The 14,347-nt window shown below is 41.5% G+C and overlaps 1 protein-coding gene across 2 annotated transcripts in view; it reads left to right on the forward strand.

Moving 5' to 3' along the window:
• dgkb (diacylglycerol kinase, beta) overlaps window positions 1-14,347 on the forward strand; it is an 828,029-nt gene that overhangs the window by 570,605 nt on the left and 243,077 nt on the right. The gene's annotated exons all lie outside the window — the stretch shown is intronic.

The following is a 14,347-nucleotide window of genomic DNA, read 5'->3' on the forward strand; positions in this document are numbered from 1 at the left end:
TCACCCAACCTATCCAAGTCACCCTGCATCCTCTTAGCATCCTCCTCACTGCTAACACTGCCACCCAGCTTCATGTCATCCGCAAACTTGGAGATGCTGCATTTAATTCCCTCATCCAAGTCATTAATATATATTGTAAACAACTGGGGTCCCAGCACTGAGCCTTGCGGTACCCCACTAGTCACCGCCTGCCATTCTGAAAAGGTCCCGTTTATTCCCACTCTTTGCTTCCTGTCTGCTAACCAATTCTCCACCCACACCAATACCTTACCCCCAATACCGTGTGCTTTAAGTTTCCACACTAATCTCCTGTGTGGGACCTTGTCAAAAGCCTTTTGAAAATCCAAATATACCACATCCACTGGTTCTCCCCTATCCACTCTACTAGTTACATCCTCAAAAAATTCTATGGGATTCATCAGACATGATTTTCCTTTCACAAATCCATGCTGACTTTGTCCGATCATTTCACCGCTTTCCAAATGTGCTGTTATCACATCCTTGATAACTGACTCCAGCAGTTTCCCCACCACCGATGTTAGGCTAACCGGTCTATAATTCCCCGGTTTCTCTCTCCCTCCTTTTTTAAAAAGTGGGGTTATATTAGCCACCTTCCAACCCTCAGGAACTAGTCCAGAATCTAATGAGTTTTGAAAAATTATCACTAATGCATCCACTATTTCTTGGGCTACTTCCTTAAGCACTCTAGGATGCAGACCATCTGGCCCTGGGGATTTATCTGCCTTCAATCCCTTCAATTTACCTAACACCACTTCCCTACTAACGTGTATTTCACTCAGTTCCTCCATCTCATTGGACCCTCTGTCCCTTACTATTTCTGGAAGATTATTTATGTCCTCCTTAGTGAAGACAGAACCAAAGTAATTATTCAATTGGTCTGCCATGTCCTTGCTCCCCATAATCAATTCACCTGTTTCTGTCTGCAGGGGACCTACATTTGTCTTTACCAGTCTTTTCCTTTTTACATATCTATAAAAGCTTTTACAGTCCATTTTTATGTTCCCCGCCAGTTTTCTCTCATAATCTTTTTTCCCCTTCCTAATTAAGCCCTTTGTCCTCCTCTGCTGAACTCTGAATTTCTCCCAGTCCTCAGGTGAGCCACTTTTTCTGGCTAATTTGTATGCTTCTTCTTTGGAATTGATACTATCCCTAATTTCTCTTGTCAGCCACGGGTGCACTACCTTCCTTGATTTATTCTTTTGCCAAACTGGGATGAACAATTGTTGTAGTTCATCCATGGAACCTTTAAATGCCTGCCATTGCATATCCACCGTCAATCCTTGAAGTGTCATTTGCCAGTCTATCTTAGCTAATTCACGTCTCATACCTTCAAAGTTACCCCTCTTTAAGTTCAGAACCTTTGTTTCTGAATTAACTATGTCACTCTCTATATTAATGAAGAATTCCACCATATTATGGTCACTCTTACCCAAGGGGCCTCTCACGACAAGATCGCTAATTAACCCTTCCTCATTGCTCAAAACCCAGTCCAGAATAGCCTGCTCTCTAGTTGGTTCCTCGACATGTTGGTTCAAAAAACCATCCCGCATACATTCCAAGAAATCCTCTTCCTCAGCACCTTTACCAATTTGGTTCACCCAGTCTACATGTAGATTGAAGTCACCCATTATAACTGCTGTTCCTTTATTGCACACATTTCTAATTTCCTGTTTAATACCATCTCCGACCTCACTACTACTGTTATGTGGCCTGTACACAACTCCCACCAGCGTCTTCTGCCCCTTAGTGTTACGCAGCTCTACCCATATTGATTCCACATCTTCCCGGCTTATGTCCTTCCTTTCTATTGCGTTAATCTGTTCTTTAACCAGCAACGCCACCCCACCTCTCCTTCCTTCATGTCTATCCCTCCTGAATATTGAATATCCCTGAACGTTGAGCTCCCATCCCTGGTCACCCTGGAGCCATGTCTCTGTGATCCCAACTATATCATAATCATTAATAACAATCTGCACTTTCAATTCATCCACCTTATTACGAATGCTCCTTGCATTGACACATAAAGCCTTCAGGCGCTCTTTTACAACTCTCTTAGCCCTTATACAATTATGTTGAAAAGTGGCCCTTTTTAATGCTTGCCCTGGATTTGTCGGCCTGCCACTTTTACTTTTCTCCTTTGTACTTTTTGCTTCTACCCTCACTTTACACCCCTCTGTCTCTCTGCACTGGTTCCCATCCCTCTGTTGTGAGCTAACCTCCTCACACCTAGCCTCTTTAATTTGATTCCCACCCCCCAACCATTCTAGTTTAAAGTCACCTCAGTAGCCCTCGCTAATCTCCCTGCCAGGATATTGGTCCCCCTAGGATTCAAGTGTAACCCGTCCTTTTTGTACAGATCACGCCTGCGCCAAAAGAGGTCCCAATGATCCAAAAACTTGAATCCCTGCCCCCTGCTCCAATCCCTCAGCCACGCATTTGTCCTCCACCTCATCGCATTCCTACTCTCACTGTCGCGTGGCACAGGCAGTAATCCCGAGATTACTACCTTTGCGGTCCTTTTTCTCAACTCCCTTCCTAGCTCCCTATATTCTCCTTTCAGGACCTCATCCCTTTTCCTACCTATGTCATTGGTACCTATATGTACCACGACCTCTGGCTCCTCACCCTCCCACTTCAGGATATCTTGGACACGATCAGAAATATCCCGGACCCTGGCACCAGGGAGGCAAACTACCATCCGGGTCTCTGGACTGCGTCCACAGAATCGCCTATCTGACCCCCTTACTCTCGAGTCCCCTATCACAACTGCCTTCCTCTTCCTTGCCCTACCCTTCTGAGCTACAGGGCCAGACTCTGTGCCGGAGGCACGGCCACTGTCGCTTCCCCCGGGTAAGCTGTCCCCCCCAACAGTACTCAAACAGGAGTACCTGTTGTTAAGGGGCACAGCCACCGGGGTACTCCCCATCACCTGACTTTCCCCCTCCCCCTCCTAACCCCTCCTAACTGTGACCCACTTGTCTGCCTCCCGTGGCCCCGGCGTGACCACCTGCCTTCCACTCCTCTCTATCACCTCCTCTCACTGTATTACATGCAGTAATACACAGCACACAACAAAATAGTTACAACTGCACATACAGTCACTAGATAATATGAGCACAAGTCCTTGTGTGTAAATGTAAAACTAACTTCCAACTTATTTTCATTTTCACTTCAATACAACTAAGAAATATGTTCACCACTCTTACACAGTAATGATAAGAGAACAATAAGATATTCTAAAGTAGTCTTTTGATTATATTGAATGCATTATAACTTTGTATTAGTACCTGTTATGTCACCTAATGTCATACTTTTGTTTACTGTCTCTTTGATCTCATTCTTAGTGCTAATGATCCTAACCAACACATTCTGTTCTACGTGATTAATATTTAGAGTGTTTTTTTGCATTTACTGTATATTTTTAATATTAATTCTGTGGAGTATTTAAATCATATGAAGTGTCTAATTCTACTTCAAGTTCAATTATGCCAATGTAATAGAGTTCATTAGAAGAAATGTGAAATTTTTGCTTTGAAAAATTAAACTTGCTAAATCATTCTTGCTGCTCTGTAGTTCTCAGTTACACATTATTAGCTCCCTTTAACAGGATAGGCTGCCTTAATAATCAACAGGGCACCTGAACAAGAAATGTCCAAGTGCAGCTGCTCTTCCCTGAGACATGCTTATTTCAGACATTTAAGGTCAGCCCCCCCCCCTCAATCTCCTATGCCCCAAGGTAAAAACACCCAATCTCTCCTTGTAATTCAAACCCACCAGTTCTCGCAACATCTTTATGAATCTTTTCTGCGCCCCTTGCATCTTAATTACAATTTCCCTAATACTTGGTGACCAGAAATGCGGACAATACTCCATGTGTGGTCTCAGCACTATTTGTACATTTGTACTATGACCCTCATCCCCCAACCCCTGTACTCATTGTAACTAACAAACTGCTCAAAAAACTCAGTGGGTCAAGCATCTTCTGTGGGAGGATGGAAAATGTCAATATTTCATGGTGAATCCTGAATCCGGGCTATGTCTTGTGTCTCCCCAAATGCTCAGTGATGAACCACTGAAGACAGGTGTGCAAGACACCCTGTCCACCTGTGTTGCCATTTTCAGGAAACTAGATAGTCGGGACCTAAGTCTCTGTTCTACAATACTCAGCGGGGTCTTCTCACTTCCTTTTCAAGTCTTGCCCTACCTCAACACAAGTGGAACACTTTCTACTTGTCTAACTTCTATTGTGGGGTTTTGCAAATAAAACAGTGGAGGCATTTTATGGTTCAGAAAGGCTGTTGCAACTCATTTATTGAAAACCTGAAACTGAACCTAAAGTGCAGTAGAAGTCCTTTACATAATTATGCCATCATGTCAGAGCAGCTTCTTGAAGTGAAACCCCAACTTAATGGCAATGGTTGTGAATTATGTACATTTCCACCAATTATGTTACCCTACACAGCCCTCCACCCCAGAATTTGCCAGCATTGTGAGACTGCCCAGCCTGTTAGGTCCTCTGTTCCATGGGTGGAGGAACAGCGGGTGCCCCTGGCTCGTCCAGAGCTGTGTTGACACACACATGGTCATGTCGTGAAGGTAGGGGCATAGTAGCGGAATCCTACAAATCTTGCTGGGCTGGTTTAAGACGACCTACTGAAATACATTCTGTTTTTACCCTTCTTATCTATGATGAGTCTTTTCTCCACATTCCAAAACACGGAACGGGCCATCATAAGGGGGCCTAAGGGAATGTTGGTGTGCATCATGGCGGATGAAAACAAACGAGGTGGAATCTAGGTCAACAGTCACCCATGTATGCCATGATGGGGAGGTAGGAATACGTGAAAAGGATTGAATTTACTGAAGAGGGTGGAAACTGTTGAGAAGCCGAGCAAGAGGTTGTGGTGTCAGGAATGAGATCACCTGGCAAACATAACAGCTGTCTCTATACCAACTCAGCCACAGACGCCTGCAGGTCCTCTTTTGGAAGAATTCTGAGCCCCTGCAGGGCCCATGGGAGACAATCATGTCAACACTCATCGGTCAGTGAAGCTCTCAGAGCAGCTTTTAAGGGGCAGTGGAGACCGCTCACATAGGCTATTGGACTGCAGGTGATACACTGTGGTGTGATGCAGCCTAATGCCAAGGTTCTGGGCCATCACAGCCCAAAGGTTTAATATGAATTGGGGACTGCAGTCAGTGAAAATATCAGATGGAGTGCCAAACAGAGCAACCCAGGTGCTGTTGTATGCCTGAGCCACAATGCGGCCGTCGTTGAATCTAGAGGGATGACCTCTGGCGACCTGGTGATACGGTCCACCATGATATGGAGGTGTGTGAAAACACGGCAGAGCAAAGAGGATCATCAAGTCTATATTGACATGGTCGAACCATCACACTGGGACCTCAAAAGGTGCCATAACAGTTATTTTTCCTGCTGGCACTCCACACAGGCTGCAGTCCAACCACGCACGTCCTTTCTTTAGTGCAACCAGTTAATGTGAGGACTTCTAGCCCGGATGCGAGAGCCCATGTATGGAGTCAGAAACAGTCCACCTCCAGTTTGTGGACACGAAGGGGCGAGGGAGACCAATTGAGACATCACACAGGAGAGAAATCACTGCTTCCCCAAACTCAATGTCAGCCAACCACAGACCCGTGACTGTTGTTCGGTAAGCCTGGACCTCTGGGTCATTAGCTTGGTCAGCTGCCATGCCGGCATGTCAACCCCTAAGCATATGACCTTAGTGGCTGGCTGTGAGAGTCAATCAGCCACGGCATTACTCTTCCCCTTGATATGTTGTATATCAGTTGTGAACTTTGATATGTAGGCTAAGTGGTACTGTAGTCATGCAGACCAAGGGTCTGATATTTTGACAATCACATGCACAAGGGGATTGTGGTCAGTGAACTCTGTGAAATGGTGGCCCTTTAGAAGAAAAAGAAAATGGTGGACCGACAGCTAGAGACTGAGAAGCTCACGGTCAAATGTGTTGTACGCCCTTTCGGGGGGATGGAGCTGCCACCTGAAGAAGGCAAGCGGCTGGCACACACCTCTAACCAACTCTTCGTGCACAGCACCCACACCACAGTCTGAAGCATTAGAGATAATGGCAATCGGTGCGTTGGGGAGTGGATGCGCCAGCAGGATCACATTAGAAGGAACTTGTTTGGCACCAGCGAATACCCTGGTCATGTCCGCTGACGAGTCAAGTTCACGATTAGGGGTGTTGTCTTTAAACGCACTATACGGGGAAGCATAAGTTCAGCAGCTTGCAGTATGAAGTGGTGATAGAAATTTACCATGTCTAAAAATTCTTGTAGTTTTTTTAGTAATGCAGGGTGGTGGGAAATCCATAATACCGGCTACTTTTGACAGAAGAATTGCGCATCTTCTGTGGAGATGCGATGACTGAGAAGTGTGTGGTTGACAGCCCAAACTGGCGTTTAACAGGGTTAATAATCAACCTGTGTTGTCTTAAATGCTCGAAAAGTGTGCGGAGATAGGATACATGTTCATATTTGTATACACTGGCACTGAGTTTGACATCCAGGTGAACAAAAAGAAAATCTCAGTCTTTTAAAACAGTCAGTCAGCTGTTGGAAAGTCTGTGCTGCATATGTCAGCCAAATGGCATGCGCAAAAACTCTTAAGACACCAAATGGGGTTATCACAGCTATTTTGGGAATGTCCTTTGACCACACAGGTACCTGATGGTAGCCCCTAACTAAAAGGACTTTGGAAAAAGTTGACTTTCTAGCTAAATGTGCTGAAAAGTCTTGGATGTGTGGGACCAGGTAGCGATTGGTGGTGGTGACCTCATTAAGTTGTTGGTAATCACCACATGGGTGGCAACCACCATCAGATTTACGGACCATATGGAGGGGCGAAGCCCAGGGGCTATTTGACCAGCGTACAATGCCAAGTCATTCCATGTTGGCAAACTCAGCCTTCATGGTTGTCTGCTTTTCTGGGTCTAGTGTATGCAAGTGGGCACAAACTGGCGGGCCAGTTGTGGAAATGTGGTGCTCAACCCCATTTTTTACTATTTTCAGGGAGAATGTGAGCTTGGTGAGGTTTGGGAATTTGCCTAGCAGTTGAGTAAATGCAGTGGTGCATGCACTTGACAGAGTTGTCATGGGGAACTTACTGAGGAAGCAGGGTAACAATCCTAAGTCCTTGATATCCACACGCCAGCACTTCTCAAGATCAACCAACAGTCCTTGTGCCAAAGATCTGCATCGAGCAGAGATCTGGCCACTTTTAGCTAGGACAAGATCCCATGTGTAGCATCACCCAGTGAAGCAGAGTGTCACCCATCATGTCCCATAAGTCTGGATCCTGCTGCCATTGGCGGCCTCCAGTGAAGTTTGTCATTCTTTGCCTTCTGGTCAATAGGCGATGCTGACAGCACACCCACTTGAACACCCATGTCACACAGGAAGCGTGACCCTGAAAAGGTGTCCAGTAGGCAACTCTGGAAACTGGAACCCACAGAGTTCTCAGACCTCTGATGTCTTGATGTGCTGGCACTGTCAAAGCTGCAAGGCAGTCGGCATGTCCTAGCGTTCCTACCAAAGCAAGCATGGTAAGAGCACAGGTCTGGCATTGTCTATTTTGCAGCCGCAGGCATCCTTATGTTAGGCACCTTGCTGACTGGGCTTATTGAGGTAGAGAAAGGAGGAGGAATAACGTACCTCTGCCTAACTGAGTGTAGACTATCAGCCATTCTAGCAAGCTCCCCACTGTCCATCATGGATGCATTAGTGAGGGCTTTACAAACTTGGTCAGGAATTTGCTTCATGAAGAGTTCTTTAAAAATAAAACAAGGATGGTGATTTCCCAGGAGGGACAGCATGTGGTCCATTAGCTCCAAAGTCTTACCAGTGCCAAGATTGAGCAGGGACTGCAACAGTTTGGTGTGCTCAGACTCTGATAGACCAAAAGTCTGTAAAAGGTGTGTTTTTAGCAATCAGTGCTTATCGAGTTCAGGTGTGTGTTCAAGCAGACTCACCACTCTCACAGCCATGGAGTTGCTGAGCGACGCTACCACATAGAAGTATTTTGTGTTGTCAGTGGAGATTTTTTGAAGCGTGAATTGAGCCTCTGCTTGTATGAACCAAGTGACGGCATTTTGCTCTAAGAAATAGTTTGTGAATGTTTACTGTAAGCCCATCTCGTAACCTGGAAATGTGGAGAACAATAACATAAAGGGAAGTTGGAGATATGAAGGTGAGGGAAGGTCTTGAAGTTGGATGCAAAGATAATTCTATTTTCTTGTTCAGTGTGAGAGAAGGAAGCAATAGTGATACAGTCATGAACATACCAGAGAAAGAAGTAAGGAAGGGTTTAGTGAAGGTCTGAAATAAAGAAAAGAGCAGATAAATCACAGAATGACAGGTCTTGCTTATACCCACAAAGATTCCAACAATAACTTTTCTATTGGGAGGAAATCAGAAGATTTCCAGGAGAAGTTGTTCAGTATGAGAATAAGTTTATACTGGTGTTTGAGATTATGATGGAAGGGGCTGACAAAGTCTCAAAGACTCAAAGAACAAAGATTTCAGACATAAATTATGGAGAGGAATAAAGAATCAGAGTAGAAAACAGCTGGTTCCATTGAATAGGACTCACCTCAAACAATGGGTTTATGGAATTAGCCCTAATTTAGGGAGGAGGTTTTAGTGGATTGTTTGTCATCTAGCAAATATGAATTTGGAGAACTGTGGATAGATAGTATACTGGATTACTGTGTGGGTTAGATGCCTGGATGTTTGCCCAGTGAACTTCAATATTTTCTCTGTAGGAAAGGTCATTAACCCTGTGTTACTTTGACATCTATTGCTTACTGAAATTACTAGGTGATTAGATATCTTCTCAGGTAAGGCATCTAATGTAGAAAAGAGGAAACACCTGATAAATAATAGCTGTAAGATGGAAGGAGACTAGTACTAGCTGCTGCACTTTGAAATTGCAGTGACATAGAATTGGAGACTGTTTGGAACTAGAAGTAATTTAACAGTATGAAAATCTAAAGAACATAAATAAACATGAGTAGGAAAAGAACACTCAGACAGTCAACTCTTCCTTGCCATTCAGTGTGATTAGGTCTTATCTGTTCTCCTATGCCAGTTTCTCATTGCCTTGAAATCACCAATCTTTAAAAAAAATACCTTTAAATACTTCCAAAAACCTAACATACTCAACCCTTCAGACTATTTCTTCACTATATTCCTTCTGATATATTTATCTACCCTCAAATAAAACAGAATGTCCTATTTAAAAACAGTAAATAGAGGCCAGTAATGTGTCCTATTTTCTGATGTTGGCTCCCAGAGCATAAAGGAAAACAAAAGCATTGCTTGAGAAAAGGAAAACAAAAGCATTTACTATTGTTTTACATTAGTTAATGCAATCTTGCTAGACTTGAGCATTATCAAGTTTTTTTTGCTTCATGGTATCATTGCACAGTCTGAGTCAGATTTTGATTTTCTGGCTATTCATTTTAATTTGAATGAATAGACTATCTAGAGCGTCTATTATCACTAATTCCACGGTTCCTGAAAATGCATTCCTAGTGGTGTTAACTACTGTAAGTTCCTAGTGAGAATTGATAGAGCACAAAAACTCACCTGCTGTTTAGAATAAATTGTTACTAAATAGCATTTTTTTTGTATGGAGAAGTAATAAGTCACGGCTACCAATTTAAGATTAGTAATCAAAACAGTTTAATTAATTAGTGCCGGATTTCATCATCTTATTGTCCTAAAAATGGAAACACAGCGTAACCAGTACCACGCAACAAAGTAAACTGATGATTGGAATTTTACCCATCTCTCACTCTGAGCAGATCCTGATTAGGAAAGTCAGTGTTGTAATTGGAAAGAAATAAGAAACTTAGTATCAAATGGCAATCATCAATCTGGATATATATGGAATAAACAAAAACTGAAAATTTTTTTTTTAATCTTACCGGGTCATGCAGTGTCAATTGAAAGAGAACAAAGGCCATACTTTGGCAGGTCAAACAGCATCTGTATAGGCAAATGGTGTGGGTCAATGTTTCAGATCAAGACCCTACACCAGGATTTTAAGGGAACAGGAAAGATTGCCAGTACATAGATACAAGTAGTTGATGGGAACCAGATGGGGAGAAGATGATGGCCAGATAGAGGTGGGTTGGGGAGTGGTGTGGGACAGTGCATAGCTGATATGTGAAACCAATTGGAATGGGATGGCTGTGGGGCAGACCTTCCCACTCTTTGGAAAGAGAATTGTCTTATGTTTCAAGTTCCAGGTATTTTTTCAAAATGAGAAAAGACAAATAAATCAGGTGATTTTAATTGCAGAGAATGTAGTGGAAGGAATGTATCAGACTGAGCTGGCCTTGAACAAGCTGGCCAATTCCTCAACAGCATTACTGACAGACTGGTTAGGGGCATGTGATGAAAGAATTAGCATGAGGGAGCAACCTGCTTGGTCTTTTCTGGAGTGATCCAGCTGCTCTGGATGTACTTGCTCATGGCAGGATTGATAGAAGTGACTGCCCACCCAATTCTTATGGTGATCAACTCTCTTCTTTGCACCCAGGAAACTCTTAATTTAATGTGACAGTCTTATTCAGAGTCAATGCTGATCTGTCAGCACAAACTAAACATCTGCATGACAACTAAAACAATTGCTGCAGGATTCAGCAGCAACAAAACTGTACTCCACCACAATCTATAACTTCATAAATTGGCATTTCCTATTATTCTATTGAACCCAAACAGTGAGGAGATGAATTACGATTCAATAAGTGGCAGGAGCAGGCACACAGAAAAGGCAGTGGTAACATGGTGAATCCACAGCCACCTCTGTAGAATTGAATATTTGTGCTACAGGACTAGCCATATTTCAGTACAACTATTTTCTGCCTGGCAATGTAGAAACGTGTTCTGTTATGTTTCTCTCTACAAAGAACAACATCAAACTAATCCAACCAATTACAGCTCCATTAGTCTATGCTCCATCTTCAGCAGACTGTTAGAAGGTACTAGTTAGCATGTGATCAAGCAGTACTTGTTCTCCTCTTTTAATGTTTGATTTCATCAGGACCATTTAACTCAAAGTCTTGCTTCAGCCTTGCTTCACTGTGAGCTGATACAAGAATTAGTGTAAGTGTGTTTGTCTTTGATACCACAGCAACATTTCATTGAGTTAAGCCATTGTGAATCAATGGTGAAAACTGACAGGACTCACACAAAGGACAACTGATCAAAGTTGATATTATTTTGAGGTGGCAGAGTGGGAGGAGTGGAAAGATGTCAAACATATCACCTTCATGATATCAGTGCTGAAACTCCCCAAAGAGAGGTACCTTATGTCCATTCAACTTCAACTGCTTCATCAGTGCTAAGGTCGAAAGTGAGTCAGTTTGCTGATGGTTGCAGTGTTCTATTTCATTCAAACCTCTTTAAATCATGAAGTAATCTATGTCCACTGGAACAAAACCTGGACAAAGATCAAATATGGCCTGTTAGGTATAAAGCAGTACTTGTGCCTCATTAACACTGACAGCAGAGAACCTAACCACATTCCCTAGGCATTGATTGTAGTAGTATTGCTGAATTCTCTCCTAGTAGTATGCTGTGTAGTAATAATAATAGTACTAGTAATAACCTGAAATACAACTGGACTGTTGTCATTACATAAGATTATTAGTTGCAGTAGAGAATCCATTTTAATCTTATTATTAGTATTTTCATCATTAGATACACATTGATGTGAATACTTAATACAATTTTTATCTGTTATACTTGCACAACTCTGTCATAATTCCAAGTTTTACTTAATCCTCTCTATTCTTGAACTCCAAAATTCTAATCTTCAATAACCTCATTTATCCTTTTCACATCTCCATGTATTAAATTGATTTGACTATTAATCTGCCCTTTCCGTTAATCTATCTTTATCATTTTCATTTTTTTTCTTTGCAGTTTTCTTTTTTTAATGTCATCTGTAAATTTTGGCACTGAGCTCCTTTTATGCCTGTCCAGAACATTCAGACTTTCAATGATCCCAACAATAATCTGTGTTAGTTACTCCTATTTACATCACCAAGATCTAACAAAATTGGTTGCTCTTGGCTTTGCTTTCTGCTATTGAATATTGCAGTAAGACTGAAGTTTAAACTCCACTGAAAAGGGGAGAAAAAAGGGATATACCTATGGATATCAAAATCAAAGCTGAAAGTCTGCAACAGATACAGAAAATGCAGGGAAAACTCTTCTTTGGAAAAAAAAAGAAACAGTAAACATTTTGGGTGTTTGGCCCTTAGAACTGGGTTATAGAGAAATACAAGTTAATTTTCAGTGGAAGAGAAGGTAGAAGAGGGAAATGTAAAATAAATGAAATGTCTGTGATGAGACTGAAAACATCTATTTAGCTGGAAAAACAAAATGTTTCTTAACTGTTCCAATTTCATGTATGCATAAGGGAAGGCTGGACAAAATTTGCTGTAGGAACTGAGGCCTATGATCAGATGCAAATACTGTACATAATTCACAGTTTGACTTTGCTTAACTAAATTATGTTGATGCAATTTCACTCATATATGTAATACCATAGAGTTCCAGAATGGTTTCAGCTTTGATTGATACAAATAATATGTTTTTCAAAGAGAAACATTTCTTAAAGCTTCAGGCCACTCATCCAGAATTCTCTGTTTAAGCCACCAGCTTAATATTACCTATTCTTTCATAACATGGAACATTTCTTCTGCTTTACAGTATGTATTCTTTACAGCTTGGATTATAGATTTCAATTGCATGGTTAACATTTACCTACACGTTATCACCAATGGTTATCTGTTTGAGAGTTGGTGGGGGAAAAATGTTTGATTTTCTTCAGGAAGGTTAAAAAATGTGAAGTTGGAAGGAGTAAAAACATATTGATTAAATTTCCTTTCAACTTTGACAGTGTGTATGTTTTTGCTAGTAAATATCAAAAGATTGTACATGAAAACAGTTGAGCGTAGATACTGACTTATTACTGGCATTCAAAGTCAGCGATGTATTCTCACCCGACCCATTCTGCTGATGTGTATGATCACGAAAACTTGATTTAAACTCTTTGTGGCATTTTTTAAAGAAATGCTGCTTAAACTTAATTCGTCATCAAATAAATCATAGCACATGTTAGACATTGAGGAGGCTGATTTTATCCATCTAATGGATTACCATCCTTGAGTTTGGGAGTGTCAAGCAAAGGAAACTGGACAAAGTATAAATCTACTAAGCCCAGTTTCTTTTACATGGGCAAAGATTACTCTCAATGCAAGAAATTGGATCTCAAATTATATTGGTCAGAGATTCCAAATCACTTCACACACCAAGATCTCTACTTGTAGTTCATCAGAAAAGTGGCTGCAGAAGGCAAACAGCTGAATCTATTATCATCGATTTGAAATACGTGAAAGGGGATTAGATACTGACCAGATGGATGACATTGGATTGTAATTATCCAGCAAGGAACAGCATCACAGCTGAAGATCTTGACAATTGGCAAAAAAAAGTCCCATAGACAAGTCAATAGGAATTAGACCTGTTTAACACCCACAACAGTGGGTATGTTCTCCCTTGCCCTCAATTTTGGTCTTTATTTCTGAATGATCTGTAACAAATCTAGCCGTAAAATTGTGCTTTAATCTGAAAATTCATTTAACTATCTGTCAGAATTTGCAGTACATGTCCTGACTTGTACATGTGATGAGAAACAAGAGTAGGTTTTTGCAGTTAAGAGTATTTTCATGGAGTTGATGTTGAAATAGGAAGGAATTCGGAGCATTATGTTAGCCCATTGGCATCAATATATGCCCCATGTTGGTTGCAATATCTGCAAAGCACCCAAGCTTTTAGTTGAAGATGAACTGAATGCAAATGGTAAAATACCATTGAAAAGGAAACCTGTGTCTTTGAACTACAAACAGAGTTCAGTTTTCTGCAATGATGCTATCCTTATGAAAAGGATGGATATAATAATTGTGCTCTTTCTATTCCTATTGCACCACCACAAGAGTATAAACTTGGTGTCTGGAACTCTGGCAGGTCTATTACATTTATACTTGGGTTAGACAAAGTGCAAAGATGGAACATTAATTTACGCATATGTTTATTGAGCCATTCAAAGATTATATATACAGGACAGCAATTTGTTTTGCATGTTGGCTCAAAGTAGGCAATAGCAAATCAACAGCCCATTTTGCATTCTGCCCAATTTGCTTTGAAAATATTAAATTTCATATAAATTTATACTAAAACATGATTGCTCAATTTCTCCCTTAAT

Source organism: Mobula hypostoma, chromosome 3 (assembly GCF_963921235.1).
Source record: "Mobula hypostoma chromosome 3, sMobHyp1.1, whole genome shotgun sequence".
Lineage (NCBI taxonomy): Eukaryota > Metazoa > Chordata > Chondrichthyes > Myliobatiformes > Myliobatidae > Mobula > Mobula hypostoma.